At 58.0% G+C, this 19,199-nt stretch overlaps 1 long non-coding RNA gene across 1 annotated transcript; it reads right to left on the reverse strand.

Annotated features, from left to right (window-relative positions):
- Nucleotides 1-423: 423 nt before the first annotated feature.
- Nucleotides 424-18,809, reverse strand: LOC119090699 (uncharacterized). Its single transcript, XR_005093291.1, has 3 exons — nucleotides 18,744-18,809; nucleotides 16,695-16,863; nucleotides 424-502 (listed from the first exon to the last, which is right to left on the reverse strand). It is a non-coding gene; the product is annotated as an uncharacterized LOC119090699 (long non-coding RNA).
- Between the last annotated feature and the right edge of the window lie 390 nt (nucleotides 18,810-19,199).

Genomic DNA, 19,199 nt, shown 5'->3' on the forward strand with positions numbered 1-19,199 from the left:
CGAGTAAGGGCAGGGTGGGCGGGACGGAGCAGGACGGCTGGAGCCTGGAGGTCTCAACGCCACCGCTTGTGGCGACTGGGTGGAGGCAGAAGGGCTGAGGAGGCGGTGCATGTATCACGACACCGCCAGCGCCGCCACACACGCCGCGTCCGGCCACCGGCACGACAGACGGCGCATGTTCCTGCCATTCTGTCGTCGACTTAACGAGGTGCGTTAGCGACAGCAGGGGGCCGGGTGTAGCCAAGCGGTCCAGGGGCCGGCCGAGACCGAGCAGGACCCACCTCGATGTCGTCGTCGGGCGAGGCGTCGTCGGGGTGCTCGATGATGCGGGGCGGCGCGTCCCAGGCGGCACCGAGCAGCGACCTCAGCACGCGCCGCCAGCCGCTGTCGCCACCGCCCGGGCCGCCGCCGCCGCGGCCGCCACCGCCCGAGTAGCGCGCGTACAGCCGGCAGCAGACGAGCGTGCCGACGCCGAGCAGGAGCAGCACGCCCGACGTCCGCACTGCAAGCGGGCGGGAGTGGGCGGGTCAGTGACCGACGCACACCTGGACGGCGGGCGTAACCCGCAGCCGCACACGCACACACGCACACACACCCACACCTACAACCGCTCGTACCAGGACACCCCCACATCCCCACACGCTGTGTGCACACCCACCCACACTCAATCATGGCCACACCCACACCCACAACCGCCCACACTCACTCATGCCCAAACCCCACACCCACACCCATACGTCCACTGGTCGGTGCTAATGGACAACGGTAGAAAAGGCAGAGAGAAAACACAAGGAAAGGAGCGGAGAAACGTTGACGGACAGTGAAAAGCACCAATGAACAATCAGTGGTGGAACAATAGTTTCGAGCACTAGACATAGATCGATGTTTGGGAAAGTTGCAACACGCAATGGACAACAACGAACCACCCACGGCGCTGCAACCATCGCGTTGATTTCCCCGGCTCTGAATGGGAGTGTTTGCTTGGCTATAGCCGGTGCACCGGAGCGTGTATAAGCATTTGTGCCGTTCTAATCGGTTTTGTTATTAGCTGACATCATCTGCAGCCGCCAGCTGACGTCTCCCGGCATCTGCATCGTGGCGCGGGGCTGCCGCGGCACGCCCAAGTCGCGACGGACAGCGGCGATCCCAGGGCGCCACCTCGGGACGGACCCTCCGACACATCAGCGGCTCGGGTGATTTGTGCAGGGTGGGCCGCAGACCGCGCTGCTCGCGTGCGAAGGCCGTGTTCGCCGCAACGTGAGAGCGGACAACGCGGCGGCAGCCCAGCAGCTGATGGCGGTGAACAGCTGGTGGGGAATGAGCCCGACGCCGGAAACAGCATGCGAGGCTCAGGGCGAGTGCGGTCGGGACGCCGTGGCTCTGCACGTCCGCCGCGGACGAGTTCGTGCCACGCGCGGTCGGGGCAGACGACTCACGCGGCTCTCACCGGCCGGGCAGTCCTTCAGCTGTCGTTCTCACAAGCTTTCGCGGCCGATGATTACCGGACCGGTGGCTTTCCTCGCAAACGCTTCATGAGAACGTGTCTGTTTTGACACAAACCGCCTCCTGATTTCTCCGCACGGGTCACACGCCTCCATCATACTCGGCCGGCGCGTGGCAGCCATTCTCGGCGAGCAGCCGGTCCCAGCTCGGTCCGTGACCTGGGGACGCTGGTGACCCGGCCTCGCCGCCGGGTCCGGCGGCGGCCGGCCGGCGACGGCTGCGGACGGCGACGCCGCCACCCACCGTCCGGACCGGTTTCATAATCAGCAGGCGGGCACCAGCGGCCCGCCCCCGTCAGCCGAACGAGCGAGCGGTTCGACACGGATCGGGCCGTGCGGCTGGGCGCGGCACCGGCTGACGCCAGGTACGTCGCTGTCAGTTCTGCGCATACCGTGGTGCGGCCGGAGGGGAGGCACGACGCGCGATTAGAAATGCTGTGAGTAACTTCTCGGAGCCCCAGGCCCGCTGGCTATACTCAGAACAGTCCCAGACGAACGCCTGGATCGACTCCAGCTTACCATAGATTGCAGGCTAATGGCTTAGGCTGGACTGCGTCAGAGGCGCGGAGCGCCGGGCATGGACTGGTTAGGCGCAGACGTGCACGGAACGGTCGCCAGGCATGGACTGGTTAGGCGCAGACGTGCACGGAACAGTCGCCAGGCATGGACTGGTTAGGCGCAGACGTGCACAGAACGGTCGCCGGGCATGGACTGGTTAGGCACAGACGTGTACGGAACGGTCGCCGGTTATGGGCTGGTTAGGCGTAGACGTGCACGGAACGGTCGCCGGGTATGGACTGGTTAGGCGCAGACGTGCACGGAACGGTCGCCAGGCATGGACTGGTTAGGCACAGACGTGCACGGAACGGTCGCCGGGTATGGACTGGTTAGGCACAGACGTGCACGGAACGGTCGCCGGGTATGGGCTAGTTAGGCGCAGACGAGCACGGAACAGACGCCAGGCATGGACTGGTTAGGCGCAGACGTGCACGGAACGGTCACCAGGCATGGGCTGGTTGCATGGGCCTCTCTGTGCGCAGACGCGCACAGAACGGTCACCAGGCATGAACTAGTTAGGCGCAGACGTGCACGGCGCGGTCGTCAGGCACAACATCCATGGGTTTCTGTGCGGGAGTCCAGTTGATTTAGCGCCCTGTCTTCGGTATGTGTTGAAGTCGGCACGCAGTGAACCGCAGTGAAACAAGCCCACGCTCCAACGCCGATGCTACTGCCATCTGGATTTCAGCAGAAGACCTTCATGCTTGGAAGTCATCCGTGAACAGCTCTGCGCATGAATGCTGTTTGGCATGCTTTGAAATATCGAATGCTAATGGAATATTCATGCAGCTGTCTCCATGTATGCCGAGAAAGGCTCGGCGCCGGAGCCGTTCCATCATCAACCATTTTCCTCGCTCGTCCGGTGGCGAGAGCTCTCGAATTGGGAATAGAAGAAGGCATAGCTTGCGTTCGTTTGTCAGCCTGGACTGTCAGGAAGTTATGGGCTTCCCCAATACCTCATACCGTCACGGGACAGCCAGCTCATGAACATCTGCAACGCTAAAAACTGTCCAACGCCTCTCCTATGACCTCATGTCCGCATTCTATGGGTGCCACCGCATCCAAGCGTCCGCTGGTCAAATCAGCTACGACACAGTCGTGTATTCTCATACAAAACCCTAATATTTGCCTAATATCGCCGTTTAACCAGTACCTCCTGGTACATCAAATGTCGGAGATCTTTAATGCCAGAACTGAACTTGGCGAAAACCCAACGGCCCAGGGTCTTCCTCGCTCATACCGAGTGTTCGCGAGCAAACGGGCCGTCGCTGCCGGCGCGGCGGCGGCGGCGTCTCCGCGATGGTGTGAGCGGCCCCTCTGCCGATTGGTCCCCACCATCTGGAGCCCATAAACACACGTGGGTTTATGGGGACACGCGGGCGGGGACGCACGGTCCCTGCCTAGCAGTCCACGTTCAGGCTCCGACGGCGCGGCTCGACTCGAGCCGCACCGGCGTTTACGACGACGACGACGACGACTTCGGAGTGTGCGACGGCGCCCTTCCATCCCCTCTCTCACTTTTGCCTTGAAACTCTTTGGCTAATAGAGACTCTTCCCTTTCAACGTCTGTTTTCGAATCAAGTCGATGGTCCTCCGGAAAACTAACGAACTCTTTCGCACGAACACCGAGGGTAATTATAAGGCCAGACTCGCGGGAGGTGATCTCCACATTCGGCGGGGCAGCTCCTGAACGCGCCACCACAGGGTCCACCAGATGGCAGCAGTCCGCAGCGAACCCCACGCAGCGCGCACCGGAGCGGAGGTCTGAGCGCCAGTCGAGACAACAGATGGCAGCACCGGCGTAACGTAGGCCAGATAAGTGGCGTACCGCACGCAGACGAACAGCGATCATACGGCATCAGACAACAGCAAAAGCAATCAGGTTGACCGCATCCCGCATAGGACAACCAGCCAGTGTGACAACTGCGTAAATGACGTTGCAGCCAGTAGCGCACAGTCACGCGCCGGACAAAAGCGGTGCAAAACACAACAGCAGCGCACGTGTGCCTGGGACATGCACCACCTGTTCAGGGCGGGTGCAAGGTGCCCCGTGAGCTGCCGAAAATCAACAGTCGGTGCAGAGATTAGACGAGCATGGACCAAAGAAAAGGACAACTACGATACACTTTAACGCAGAGACGTGAAAATCTATCCCACAAGGCGTTGCATGACTGTCCTTTAATCACATGCTTCTGTCAGTTAACTCGCAGCTAACTCCGTCAATCCAATTCTCGGCCACCAAAACAGACACCAGTAAACCAACACATCAACGTAAGCGCAGCACTTGCAGCTACTTCCGTGCCGAAGCATATCACAAACCCCACGATAAATGACACTAGCCCGGCCGTCCTGTCTCCGTCCCCGACCCGAGCTCTCTGCGGCCTGATCCCCCCGCTGTCGGTCCACCGGGCTGTGCGGTGCCGGCGCGTGCGCGGCAGAGACCAACGCCTCTCCTCGGCAGCCCCGAGCTGCACGGTCCGGCGGACACAGTCGACGCAAGGTCGCGCCACGACCAACAATGGCTTGATGGCCGAGCCCAGCTGACTGGGCTGAGTGACGTCACGCGGAGCCATTGTCGCGGCCGTACTGACCGGGCTCGAGGGTCGTCCAGAGGGAGGCCGTGGAAACAGCAGGGCTCATGGAGAGCGACACTGAGTGCGGGTGAACAGGCTCGAGAGTCGCCGAGAGGGAGGCCGTGGAAACAGCAGGGCTCGTGGAGAGCGAGACTGAGTGCGGGTGACCGGGCTCGAGGGTCGTCCAGAGGGAGGCCGTGGAAACAGCAGGGCTCATGGAGAGCGACACTGAGTGCGGGTGAACAGGCTCGAGAGTCGCCGAGAGGGAGGCCGTGGAAACAGCAGGGCTCGTGGAGAGCGACACTGAGTGCGGGTGACCGGGCTCGAGAGTCGCCGAGAGGGAGGCCGTGGAAACAGCAGGGCTCGTGGAGAGCGACACTGAGTGCGGGTGACCGGGCTCGAGGGTCGCCGAGAGGGAGGCCGTGGAAACAGCAGGGCTCATGGAGAGCAAGGAAAGCAAGACTAGAGTGCGGGTGACCGGGCTCGAGGGTCGCCGAGAGGGAGGCCGTGGAAACAGCAGGGCTCATGGAGAGCGAGACTGAGTGCGGGTGAACGGGCTCGAGAGTCGCCGAGAGGGAGGCCGTGGAAACAGCAGGGCTCGTGGAGAGCGACACTGAGTGCGGGTGACCGGGCTCGAGGGTCGCCGAGAGGGAGGCCGTGGAAACAGCAGGGCTCATGGAGAGCAAGGAAAGCAAGACTAGAGTGCGGGTGACCGGGCTCGAGGGTCGCCGAGAGGGAGGCCGTGGAAACAGCAGGGCTCATGGAGAGCGAGACTGAGTGCGGGTGACCGGGCTCCAGGGTCGCCCAGAGGGAGGCCGTGGAAACAGCAGGGCTCATGGAGAGCAAGGAAAGCAAGACTAGAGTGCGGGTGACCGGGCTGGAGGGTTGCCGGGCAAGACGCTGGGACAAAAGCGAGTGACCGGCTTAGAGGTCTCCGAGAGAGGCTGGGGGAAGAGCAGGGCTCATGGAGAGCGACACTGGAGTATGGGTGACAGGCCCAGAAAGTTTGACGGGAGAAAAGCTAGGAGAAGAGCAGGGCTCATGGAGAGCGAGACTAAAGTGAGGATGACCGGGCTGCCGGGCAGCAAGGCGACAAAGGGAGAACACGAGGACGGAGGACGAACGAAGCTCGTCAAGGCGCTGAGGGATGAACAATCGGGGGAGAGACGGCTGGCTAAACATCAGACGAATGCTGGAGAGCGGAACAATACGATCGACAATCCAGGACGAGACAGAGCTGCGATGGGCACCGGTCGAAAGTCCACTGACCAAACAATGCCCGCTGCGGGCGCGCCGTGCCAAGCGGGAGCTATCGGCAGAATGAACGAAGCTGCAGCGGTTCAGCCAGACCAACTGCACGGCAACCACTCTGTTGAACGACGGCCGGTCGGTAAACAAGCCCCAGCGCTGTGCCCATCCGAGTCTCGTCACTGGCCGGCCGGGCCAATGCCAGCCAACCGCAGGTCGAGGGCGGAGCGGAAGCGGTGTGTGAATCCTGAAAACATGGCCCCAGCCCAGGGAAGCCGACTGAACAGAACCAGTGTCACGCACCACACGGCTGAGGCTAGAACCGTCCGCACTCGCGCTCAAGTCAGGTCAGATCTTGTCGTAATATCCGATCTGGCAAGGTCTCCAGGTCGTCGGATTCTTAACTGTGTGTGCCATTGGGGCTTTACGACGCACTCAACTGCTGAGGCTATATGGCGTCGCCTGCCTCTTACCCTGCCAGGAACGGCGGGCAACGCGGGGAATCGAACGCCGGATCTGTGGTTTCCCAGACGCGTAGCGGTTGACGCAGGCGCGTTAACCACTACACTTCCCGCAACCCCTCAGATTCTTAACTAACGCCAGGCCAGGTCAGGTATCAGGGTCGGGCCGAACATAGCGGGATCCCCAGGCCGCTGGCGAGAAACACCTCAGACAAGTCAGGTCGGGTCTCGTGCTCGGGTCAGGCCTGATCGGGATCGGCGCTCGCTGGCGGATATTCGCGATTCAGTTGATCCCCGCCTCGAACCGCAGCACCACCGCGGGAGTCGATCAGCTGACCGCAGCCGCACGACCGGCGACCGCAGCGGTAACTCGCACGGCAGCACGACCACGTCACCCCGCCGCAGATCAGCCCGTCCGGCCACGCCCATCCAGTGGTGTATGCGCGCCAGAATGGCGTGGAATCGCAAGCAACAATGCACACGCTCACACCTCCACAGCCCTCCCCCACACGCACGCACGCACGCACGCACGCACAGGGGCAGAGGAAAACAAACTGCCCTCCCCGGGCAGCTGACAGCAGCTGCACCCCGAGAGAATGCAGAGAGAATGCAAACAAACAGCCGCAAACGCCACAGCCGCCAAGCTCAGTGTGCGCGTCCTGGGCGGCGGTGTGGGACGGTGCTCGTTGCGGCACGCTGCCGACGCGGGGATCGGTCTCACCTGGCTCGGGCGGCGGCTGGCGCCAAAGGCGGCCGGCGGCCAGCACGGCGCGGCGCACCGAGCTCATGGTCCAGTCGGCCCAGCCGCGCTCCATCGCCGCCGGCCGACTGCACGCCCGCCCGCCTGGCACATGCCGAGTCGAGCCGAGCCCGGCGGCCACAGGTGCGCGCGGGCCCGGCCACCGCCGCCAGGCCGCGGCGGCGGCGACAGGTGAGGTGACAAAAACAGGTCCGGCGGCCCCGACCCACTGACGGGGTCAGCGCGGCTCGCCCGACCCCGCCGGCACAGCCCCCCACCGCGCCGCGGGACGGTTGCCGTCGAGCCGCGCCGGTCGGCTCTGCTGAAGGCACACAGCGGCCGCCGAGAGTTCTCGGCACGCCCGCGGCCCGGGCAGCGCGCGCCGCGGCACTGCACTGCGGGACGCGGCGCACAGCTGAGCCGGCCAGCTGTGGGCGCCGCAGCTGCGCCGCCGTCGGCGTCCGTTCAACTCGCGCGCGGGTCCCACGGCCGCGTCGCGCGCCGGCCGGCGGCCCCGCCGCTTCCGCCCGCTAATCGGCGCACAAACCGCTGTGACGCGCCGGCCGGCCGGCGTCTGAGCACGCCGCGCCGCGACGGAACGGCGCGCGCCGTCGGCCGGCTGGTGCTGGGAGCGGCTGTCGGCCCGTCCGCCCGCCGTCAGCGGACGGGCCGGCAACACCATCGCGACAGCGTCCTCCGGTCTGGAGAGTGGATCAGTTGAGGCATCCTAATGCACTGCAGCTCAGCAGTGCGTCCGAGATTAAAGACAGACGACATTACTACACATAGTTGTTTTTTTACCAACTGAGGTTTCGAGGACTAATTGAGGGAGTGAGCAGAACTTGCTTTCTTCCTCGTTTATGTAGGATTATGAGCAGCCCGGCAGCAATCAGTTAAGCTAGGCCGAGGACACGACATAAATAACAAACAAACCCACGAGCTATGACCGTGGAGCGCTTCCGGCCAGGAGCAGTCATCCGCAGACGCCGGCGCCGCGCCGGAAGGTGGCCATCCATCGCCATCCGGACATGTTGACGGCCCAAACGGCCTCATAGGTGCGCAAGATCAGGATTTATTCATCCTGCGCTGTCCACAGCAAAAAAAGTCATCCCATCTCAAGCCCGTTCACTTTCTCGTACAGTCGAAGAGGCTACGATCACCGCCGACTATTTCTCTGACCACCACGTCATCACTCGAGTCGTTGGCCGCAACGCGAGGCCCGTCAAGACTGCGGACACTCCATCGATCTGCGGGGCCTCACATCTGCAGATGGAGCGGCTAATGGGATGACAGTGGCACAAACTTCGAATCAAGACTGCCAGCTGGATCCAGCAGGCGTTCGGAGACGGCCCGGGCTCAAGGCAATTGACAGTGAACGGGTTTCACTTCAGGACCACCCGATACCGTCAGGCTGCGAGTACCAGGGGCGCGGAAACTATGCTCAACTTGGAGGGACTCCAAAACGTCAAAATGGCCCCTTTAGATTGCATAGGGTGCCCCCCTACAAGCCGAAATGGGCCCTTTACGGAAAAATAGGGCCTCCACAGGTCAGAATGGCCGCGCAGGGGATAGGCTTACGTACGTTTCAAAAAGGGTGGGGGGGGGGGGGCAGGCTCAGTGAATCTTTTTTGGGGAACTTTTATTGGAAAGCAAGTCCGCTGGCCAAAAGAGGGGGGGGGGGGGAGGGGGGAGATGGAGAACGTCGTCCGTCTTAATTTACATAACACGTTTTGGAATAATTTAATGCCACGGCTGCTATGCTAGATGTACATTTACAGCTGTTTCGCAATGGCGCGCGATCTTGCCTATTTGGCTCATCTTTGTCATTTGGCAAAAAAACCTTCCAGCTTTCTAAGATGATTTGTCCATTTGAACATTATTTTCCACGGAGAGGTGAAACTCTATGAGCGGGTAGGCATTTAAGGTCACTGAGGAGGCATCTGCCTCCACAGGGTAGATTCCAAAGTACGACCTGGATACAGGCTTGTGAGAATGTTGAATGTGAATCAATGGCTCATAGTGCGCCAGACTTTGTATGCGCCCAGGTTTCGCCGGCTGCTTTTCAAAAGATAAGATTCGTTGCAGCATTTGGGCGGACACAAATTTGGATGTTTCAAATATCAACTATCAATATTGTCCTGGCTTCTCTCGCACGTGAAGTGGGGGATTGAGTTACCCTCAAATGCAGCAATGAGACGGGCAGATGATCCAACGCCCTTACGTCAACCATGTTATCGACACGCCACATACCTACAGTATGTGGTATGTCCAGTATGGTATGCACAGTATGTGGTATAGTATGGTATGTACAGTATGTGGTATAGTGTGGTATGTACAGTATGTTGTATAGTACAATCGCCCCCACCTCATATCTACAGCATGAGGTGGGGGCGATCGCATGGTTACTGAGTACCAGTGACCCCAAGCACTGAGCGCCTAGGACCTCACCACAAGTTTGCACAGCTCATGCTGAAAACGCAGCGCGCGGAAACGCGGCGCCTCCAGCGCGCGGCACACGGCGCCCAGTCGGCAGCCGGTGGGGACCACGCCCTATCTCGCGCTGGACAGACGATGACGCCAGCCAGGTGGGGCCGCGACACTTGGTGCCGGGCCGTGACGTGCAGGGGCGTGCACGGGTCAGTCGGGGCCGGGGCTGCAGCGGCCGGGGCCGTGCGGCGGGGGGCAGCCGGTGACTCACGACACAGCCGGTCGTGGAGGGGGAGCACGCGGCGGTGACTGGCAGGGGCGCGACAATCGATACACAGCTGTCTCGAGGACATAGCGTGCCGCTTAGTGCGTCATTGTACGCACGGCGCGATATTAGGAGATTGGGAAGGAAAGGCTCAGATTCCCCACACTCTTGGTCTAGTTGTCGCGCTATTGCGACTCAACGGGCTCTCGACGGTCTCACTGGCTTGTCCCAGATTTTGATCTCAATGTCGCTGGCACGGTGCTACGGACGACTTAAGTTAGAAGGTCACAAACATGGATTATTTCAAACTTCTCACATTAAAATAAGACGACATTCTTAATCCTTCTTGAAGTTAGTATCGGTAACTTGATCAGAATATCCATGCTGCTGAATTTTTCACACCGACGCATTCGCGTTCGTCAGGCCCCCGGCGACTGTCGGAGGCCCACAATGCTTAACAGGGTCATGTGCCAGCTAACAGCTAGTCGGTCACGGGTTTTGTTTGAGGAGGTCCGAAGAGGGGGCGAAGGGTTCCTCAGGACCAAAGACCAGGGGCCCGATTTGACTCGGGACCGACCCCCACCCGTAGTGCCGTGACTTGAAATATCAGTCAGAGAGCTCCTCTCAGGGCCCTCTTATAAGGGTTCTCTATCCCTTTTGTATGAAGTCTCCACACGGAGTAAAACAGCTGGATCCAAGTCCGTCTGAGCCCTTGAAGCCTAATTCCGAAGCAGGAACTACGCAGGTACCACGCTTGGCTTCGCTCGGAGTCCCTGCCGCGATGAGAGGCCCTTATGTCGGTCCGAGGTTACAGTGGCTAACAGGGGTCCCGTGGCGACAAGTAACCCCTGGTCGACCAGGTGACGCATTTGAAGGGGCCCGAAGAGGGTCAATGGGCCCCTCGAGACAAAGATTAAGGGACCGTTTGGAAGACTCATGGGCCTAAAGGGCTCTCTGTTTGTCATATTGAGGACCCCCGCCCATAGGGCCGTGATCTCAAATGTCAGTTGGAGGGCCTCTTGCACTGATTAGGGACCCTGAGACAGGGCGTCCCGCTAGTTTGGCCAGGTCACCACAATCGAACAGTTGGCCCTGTGTCGGTCTGACCTTTAGGAGCCATTTCCCAAGCAGGGACATGGCCGGACCCACAATTTACATCGGTCGGGACCCATGCAGCAATGCGGGGCTTCTGTATCGTCCAGGGACCTAGTGTCCAACGGGGTATAGAACCCCTGTGTCAACAGGGTGCCGAGAGTCGGTCAGGCTAGGATTGACTCAACAGAGGGGGACGGGATCTTCAATAACTTACGACAGAGTAACGAAGTGTCTATTGCGTTGATCGGGCCCCTTTGACAATGAAAGGAAACATGAAAAGTTATGCTGAGTGTTCACACTGAGACAATGGAAGGGTCCTGTGACATTAAGGGCCCAGAGCACCGAATGGTGGGCCCTCCAACCCGATTTCAGCATGGGCCCGTTAAGTCGAGCTGGAATCCACATGCCAATTATGGACCACCTGGGGCGATCAGGGATTTTGTTACGTCAATATGGGTTCTTCCGTTGGGGCTTCTGAGGGTTTCTGGGATTGACTGCGCGGGTCAGAAGGCCTCCCGGGCCAGCGGGGGTCAACGTAAAGGTCCTAACCGGCCAGGAGATCTCGCCCCGTATCGTCGCAATGGCAGCCAGAAGACACCCCGCCGAAGACACCCCGAAGACACGCAGCCGAAGACACCGTGGGACGGAATGGCTCTTTAGCCCATGACCGGGAACAGTAATGTGACCCCTAGTGTTCTACTCAAAGGGTTCCTTCTCCGGAACGAACTACGGGGTCTCATTAGTGTTAAATAGGGCGAGTAGAAACGAGTTCAAAAATGAACAAGGCCATCCCATGCTTGACTAAAAACGTTTTTTCTTCTTTTGCAGAGACGACTTGTGAAAAAAATTACATCAAAACGTTTGAGTCTGCGCGCCGGCAGTCTTGGGAGCAAGGACAGCGATAACCTGGGTTGCAGTTTTCGTCAAACCGAACGGCGTTGGCCGCTGCAAGTAACATAGGGCGGCGACGCCGTGCGCGCGACAACGACCGTCGTGGAATATTGGTTCTGAATATCTTGCAAAATGTATTCGTGCCGTCCAAGGGCGTCTTTTCTCAACTTTGAGGGTGTCTTCTGGACAGATTAACAGTTAAAGGAACGCGAAAACGAGATTTCACCTTTACTCTTCCAGGTCCACCAACAGACAGTACCACTTCGGGGTGCTGTAAAGCCCAATCCGATGCATCATCAAGCCACAAATTGCACAGCTTTTTTTGTACGCCCGGACTACCTTCCAAATGTACAATTTGATTCCCTGAAGCGTCCAAAGGTACTTCATTCAGATGTGCTCTCATTTCCATCCACCCGTTGGCCATAGCTTAGCGTCAGCCGAGGAGCCAAAACTGCACGGCATATGGAGACTAAAACGCCTGGCGTCGTAGTTTTTGTTGCCAATATTTGTGAACGTGCATGCTCAAAACCACATTGCATGATTCGGATCACAAATCCGTCCTCACCAAATGTCGAGCATTTCCGACCAAACATGGCTTGGCCATGTTCATGCAAACAGTTGAAACGTTGCCAACTACAACTTGCATTCGCGGTATCTAACGTGTCTGTACAACCCAGATAACAATTTCGACAAAGCTTATGAGCTCTTTTGGTTTACAGAGTCCACCGGACCACTGTAAAATTAAGAGCGCAGGTGATTGATTCCATGCATTCGCTTAACGCATGACTTCCTCAGTTTCTTGGCCATAAAATTCAGGCATAATTGATTTCGCGGTAGCTTCTGGCTTCTATTCAAGTTCTAGAAGGTTCACATAAAAATCAAGGAAAACATTTCCTCATTAGCAAATGGGCAATGTCCGGCGATTTTTCGGGGTGACCACTTTACTATCGAGGTCCATGTCTTGTCAACCAAATTTCCTACCACTTGCCAAAGCCCTGGTTGCTCGACTAACCATAAGTACAATGACATAAAACTATACATGTAAAAAGGCATGGCTGGAATTTCCCGGTAGCATTTTAACCACCGCCCGTTAATTCTGCCATCGCTTATCAAACAGGGAAACAGGGTGCATTTTTCGGGCAGCACCGACAACGGCATTCCCTGGTAACAGGTTGGGAGCATGGGCCCGCGGTATAACGCGAAGAAAACGCATCATACAATGCCGTGCTGCAGTCACACTTGTGTTCGACTCGAGCTGAATTGCAAGTGGGCTCACGAGTCATTCGTTTTGGGGGTGAGTTGCGAGCTGAGTCAATTCGCCAGGAGAAATGCCGCTTTGAGCAATGAGTTGAATCACATTCTTTGTCAATTTCATGAGCTGAATGATGAGTCGATCTTTTCAAACAAGGTCGCCTCAGTGAGTCAAATTGCTCAAATTAAAATGGTAACATGAGGAAACATAGCGTGCCCAGAAAAACGAGAAAACCATTTCAGTGCTAAAATGAACAACATGCAGCATTAATAAGACGTTCTCTGCGAAATCGGCCAAAAGTTTGTTATGGTCAGTTCTAAGCAGCAAGCACAATATTGTTGATTCTGATCTAGTTTGCCAAATCTCAGCCAAGAACCAGAGAACATCACATGATACACACATCCTGCATTTCTATATCCTATGCTGAAATCGTGTGAATCGGATCCAATCGGATCCCAAAATCTGTGAGCCGGTCCTGAGCCGGGTAAAGAAAACTGAAGTCGAACACAGGTCTGGCTGCAGTGGCAATCTCTTTTACAGAGCGGCTGCCAGCCCCCGTCCGGTTGCTTCTTAATCACGCTTACTGTACCGATCCACGCTGGTACAGGGGCGCTTCATTTAAATGCTGCGAGCTTTCTAGCAGATCTGTCACCAGTAGTGGCACGCGCGGAGCAGGGAACTATTTCGGGCATCCCTTCCAATGTCACAGCATTACACAGAAGCTCGAGGCCTGTCGCTGGACACTGGGCTTCAAAAGTCGATAGTTGGCTGCCGTCACCAGCCGGGTTAAGACACTCTGGCGCGGCACAACATGCCAGCGCTGGCTGCCAACCACCAGGGGTCTCTGAACTTATCACCACAACAATCAGAATGGACCGTTCCCTAGTATTCGGACCGAACGAGCAGCTTGAATGTGAGCGAGTGGGCTTCGCCGACCGACGGGCTGGGCTTCGCTACACGCAGTGGCCTCGGAGGAAGCACGGGAAGTGAAGGCGTCACGCGCTCTTCCGGAAATGATTTGTTGTCACGGTGATTCGTCCCACGCCGAGACCGCGACAAATGGGCGCACCGCTAGAGCAGAAAGCTCCTGTCGTCATTCCGCGACCGAACTAACTGTGCGAGTCTTTACCGCCGCTAAATCACGCACCTAATGCCTATCACCGGCGTCGGACCGGAAACAAGCGGCCTCAGTGGCTCGGGGGGACACAGTACGGCGGGCTGACGGTGGGGGTTTGAAACCCTCTGTACTTCCCAGATCAAGGACGCAGGCCTCGTTATAACAATCAGCGCCTTACGATTTCACGGCCGATTAAAAACTCGCATAGACGCGCAAAGCAGGTACATAACAGGACAGGTGCACGTGCGGGAAAGTGTGATTTCCGGCTTTGTTCCTCCAAATTGCAACACACAGTATCAGAACACCGATAATGCTTTGGCTACGTCAAAGTACACCCTGTTATCCTTCCATTACATAACTCACGTTTTGCTTCCCGTACCATTGCAACCGTGTTATTTTTCCACGACAGGCTGAGAATAGCAGATGTCGCAGGCGTCGCAAGTCAGCGTACTTGTGACGCCATCAAACGCGCCAAGGCCCGCTTAACAGGGCTCTTACAAACGTCATCCATCCGTCTGTGAACAACCGCCATTTTCCTCCGTTACGTAATCGGTACTTGCTTCCCCTTGGAAAACGCTTTCCTTCCTATGGAAACTGGGCCTCTGGTCCTGGTTATGTCTCGCAAACACCGCTCTCACAATAAGTGTGCAGACCGTCGACAGTCCGTCCTCCGGCTGACGCACAATTGCAGCGCGCCTGTCTTCCGCGGCTCTGGGCGTCCTCCCCGGCCGTCCCCCTCCCCCAGCGTTACGGCGCCAGGCCGGGCGGCAGCGGGCCCGCGCCCCCCTCCTCTCCCGGGCGGGAGGCGGGTGGCGACGCCAACCCACCTGTCTGCAGCAGGACGCCGTAGCAGTTCGCGATGCCGGCCAGCTGGCTACCGAGCGAGCCGGCCAGCGTGTCCAAGTCCGAGTTGAGCGGGCCGTAGAAGGCGCACGCCACCACTGGCTCGGGGAGCGACAGCAGACCGCCGCCGGCGCCGCCGCGGCCTTCGTGGCGCGCGTACAGCGCCAGCAGCAGGGCGGCCGGGCGCGGCCGCACGCTGAAGAGCATAGCGGGTGCGGACGCCGAGCGCCGGGCCGCATCGTCCGTCGCCGGCTCCACTCGCGTCCGTCGGGGCCGCCGGCTCGCGCCTCCGCCGGCGGTCGATCAATGGAGGCTGCGGCCCGGCCCGGCCCGGTGGATGGCGGAGCGGGGCGCCGTCGCACGAGGTTACGTTGCCCAGCGATTAATCTAATAATACGGGCGCCATGGCCGGACGGCCGGTCTTGGAGTTCAGTCACTGGCTGCCAACGACAACACAGGCGCGAGCGATGCCAGGCCCGCGGATCTCGGCCTATCAGACCCCGAACGCTCGCCTGCGCGCTCGGTCCGTGGAGCGGCGATCGATCGCAAAACACGCGCCGCACGGGCGTCCACCGCGGCGCGGGAGGACACCGACTCACTGCTGCCCGCGGTTCAGCGTCGTCGCCGCGGCGCGGGAGGCCACTGACTCACTTCTGGCCGTGGTTCAGTGCCGCCACCGCGGCGCCGGCCGTGCCCGCCGCGCCCCGCCGCCGGTGCCGGTGCCGGCGGGCGCCGCCGCACACCGCTTAGTGGCGCCGCTCCAAGCCGTGCCGGCTGGTGCCGCGGCCGCAGAGCTAGCCGCCGGCGACTCGATTCGGCCGTCGACTGAGCGCCGCCTGACCTCGGCGCCGCGAGGCAGCGGCGCGCGGGATGCGCCGGTCGATGGCGTATCGACGCGCGGGGGCGGCAGCGGTCAGCACGCACCGGCACGCCCCGCCCCCCGCAGCGCCACGACAGGCGCCGGTCGACACGAGCACACCGCCACCCGCGCACGCCAGCGGCCGGGCGACGTGACCCGCGGCACGCGACGCTGGCCTCTGACGGCGGGGTGGACCAGCGGCGACGGTAACCCGGCCTGGGAGCGCCGCGGAGCTAGCGTCCGCGGGACGGGCACGTGCCAGCTCTATAGGATGCGAGAGGCGCGCGCCAATGCCGATGCCAAACTCGGGGCAGTCCATGACGGAATGCCGCCCCCTGGCCGTGGTTGCAGCTAAGCATCGACGCGCCGACACCCGGACGTGCAGCAACGCAGGAGCTAAGAGCTGGGCTAGAACCGTGTCCACGAAATCCTCAGACGTCGGTTGCAGTATAGGTTGCAATCGCGACGAATGCGACGAACGTCTGTGCCCTTAGGCCGGCGGCAGGTGCGGTCCATGAAGGGACCAGCGGGCGGAGGTCGACCGCCCGTTCGGCCAGGTACGGATGACGCCACGCGGGCGAATGGGCTGGATGGACGCTGGTCGTGGCACCAGCCTGTCCGGATAACAAGCGGCGGCCACGCTGAACGGAGCTGATCCTTCCACTGAGCGAGCCATGCTCCCGTCACCTCCGCACGCGTCGCATTTGATCATCCATTCTTCCGTGAATTAATGATAGGCAAGGGCCGGCAGAGGCCGAGGCGGCGGGATGTGTGGTCACTGGGAGGCTGACTGCTGGCAGGCGGGTGTCGATCGTGGAAGCACGCCACCCTCACGGCCCACGCACAGGCTGACTGCGCACTGACCTGTAGGGCAGAGGGGCGCCGGCTGGAGGGATGCTTCCCAGGCGGCCTCCAGGCAGGTGCCGGGCAGCAGGTGGAAAGTGAACACCCACTGGCCGTCCTGCAGGAACAGCTCAGCCGTAGACATGGGCGTGCGCTCCGCATCGAGCCGGCGAAGCCGCACACGCCTCCGCTGAAATACGAGAAGCCACTTGAACCAGGGCCAGTGCAGCATGTGCCTGATCTGAAATGGTGTGCAGAACATTACCCAACACAGGCACAGCACAGGTGCTGAACACTAACAGATGGGACACATGTGGTTTTAATGACAATGATAGGGAACTAATATTTGTCACTTGAAGGAATTTAGTCATGTGTTGTTATGCCATGGTGGCTAAGTTGGTTAGAATGCCCAACTTCTGATCCACCCACCCATGGTGCAATGGCTGCCTGTGGTGGGATGGGTTTGGGTTGCTTTAGGTGCTTGCTAATTGGCCTTGACAGGTATGGCCTGCAGCCAGTGGCAGCAGTCATCTGCACATCAGTATGAAGCCCTCTAAGTTACTGAAATAATGTACATTTAAAGGGCTCTGATAGAGGTTTTCATGATTGTGGAAGGGATACATAAGGTAGATCTACAAGAAGCACTGGAAATTAGGCATATACTTAAAGCAAATCAGTTCCAATTAGCAAAAGGCAGGTGCAGAACTAAGAAGAGGCAGATGTCATTTAGTCAAACAGGACTGAATCATTAGAATGGGCTGCTAAATAAAGTTGCAGGACGTCCCTCTCTGATGGCATTTGAAACTGTTTGGACAAGTTCTGTAGGTCTAAGGATCTTTGTCATTGCTAAATTGAGGCATGTCAGGCAGTAAGACTGATTTAAGGATATGTGAGAAATACACCATGTAAGCCAGTGTGTGCTTATTTCACTCCTATCAGCAAATCTATGCTGCTAAAAGTAGTGGAATTATTTCCTGTCAACAGCAGCATTCTATAACTTTGTGCAGTGCAAACATACTTTTTACCAATCACACTCCCATGATATTGCTCAAGTGATGCAGGAGTACTGGAGTTTGCTGAATAGTGGGGTTCAGAGGAATTCTGATTTGCTCCCATCCATCCACCAGTTATGTTAAGTGAGTGCTTTATTTTTCTAAATATTGAAGGAATTAACCAGCCAAGATATTCAAAATACTATAGCTGCTCTGTCCTCTATGGCCAGACCAGGCAGGCATCTCTATGCATGTAAAATAAAGATTAACACTACCCTCCATATCCAAGACCACATATCAATCACTCTCATGCATCATGTAATACTTGGAAAACCAGCATTAAATGCTAGAAACCATCCACCTTCACTCCATGCACATGGCCTAGGACCATGCACATGGCCTAAAAACAATGTCAAAGCATGACATCTTCTTTCTATCATGCACCACAGTCTCTTTGAACCTGGCCTCCCAGTCAGATCCTCCAGCACAGTGTTTGATTGATTTTAAATACACTCTTTGAGACAAACTGTGTTATCCTGTCTGTTCATAAGTATCATCATTGTCTGCTATCAAAATGCAAATTCTGTCACCCATCCTCTTGCAGGCAACTACATATGAAAAGTTTTACAACCAGACACAAAAAAAATTATCAGCTTGCCACATAAGCAAGTTCTTTCACAATTACATCAGCTGATTTTCTTCTACAGCTTTCAAGACAATTCTCTCAAAAGATTGTCCGAAGTGTTTGACATGGAGACTGCAGCTGCTGGTTCTAGTGGTTAGGTTGGAACAGAAGCAGGGACACGGCCAGGATTTTTCTGAGGGTGAAGACCAAGAATTAAGCGTGAACTCATCACCCTGATTTTCAACTTTTGAAGAGCCATCCAGGGGCATCACCTCTAAATCATAGTTGGCTCAGCCTAAAGCTTAACCTAACCTAACCCACACTTGACTTCCCCTGGACTTTGGCTACTTGAATTTGCCCTGCTGCTGTAAAAATGAAAACTTCAAACAATTCATAACCTCAAAACGTTTTTTTGTGCAGCGGAACGGTACTCTCCAAATAGACATCACTTACCTTGCAGGCTTTCCAGTGCCCGTTCGATCTGTCGTCTATTGTTGTTTATTGGTGTTTTGGGGGGCGTCCACTGCAATGGTCACTTTGCGCCCAGATCTGTCGTCAGTACGATTGTCAGCAGGAAGGCGTGACGTCATGTGTGCTGACGGTGCGTTCGCTCCCGACAGATCCAGCACGATGATCAGCTGGAGGGCGTGACGTCATGCATGGTGACGGAGCGTTCGATAGGTGGGCGGACGAGAAAGCTTTTTTCTTTACTTTCCCTTTTTAATTTACCTTTTAGTTTAGACCACACACACACACACACACACACACACACACACACACACACACACACACACACACACACACACACACACACACACACACACACACACACACACACACACACACACACACACACACACCACGGCCCATGTTCGACCTGTCGTTAGCACGTTTGTCGGCGCCAATCAT

This window comes from Pollicipes pollicipes, unplaced genomic scaffold, assembly GCF_011947565.3.
Source record: "Pollicipes pollicipes isolate AB1234 unplaced genomic scaffold, Ppol_2.1 Scaffold_3087;HRSCAF=3621_pilon_pilon_pilon, whole genome shotgun sequence".
Taxonomy (NCBI): domain Eukaryota; kingdom Metazoa; phylum Arthropoda; class Thecostraca; order Pollicipedomorpha; family Pollicipedidae; genus Pollicipes; species Pollicipes pollicipes.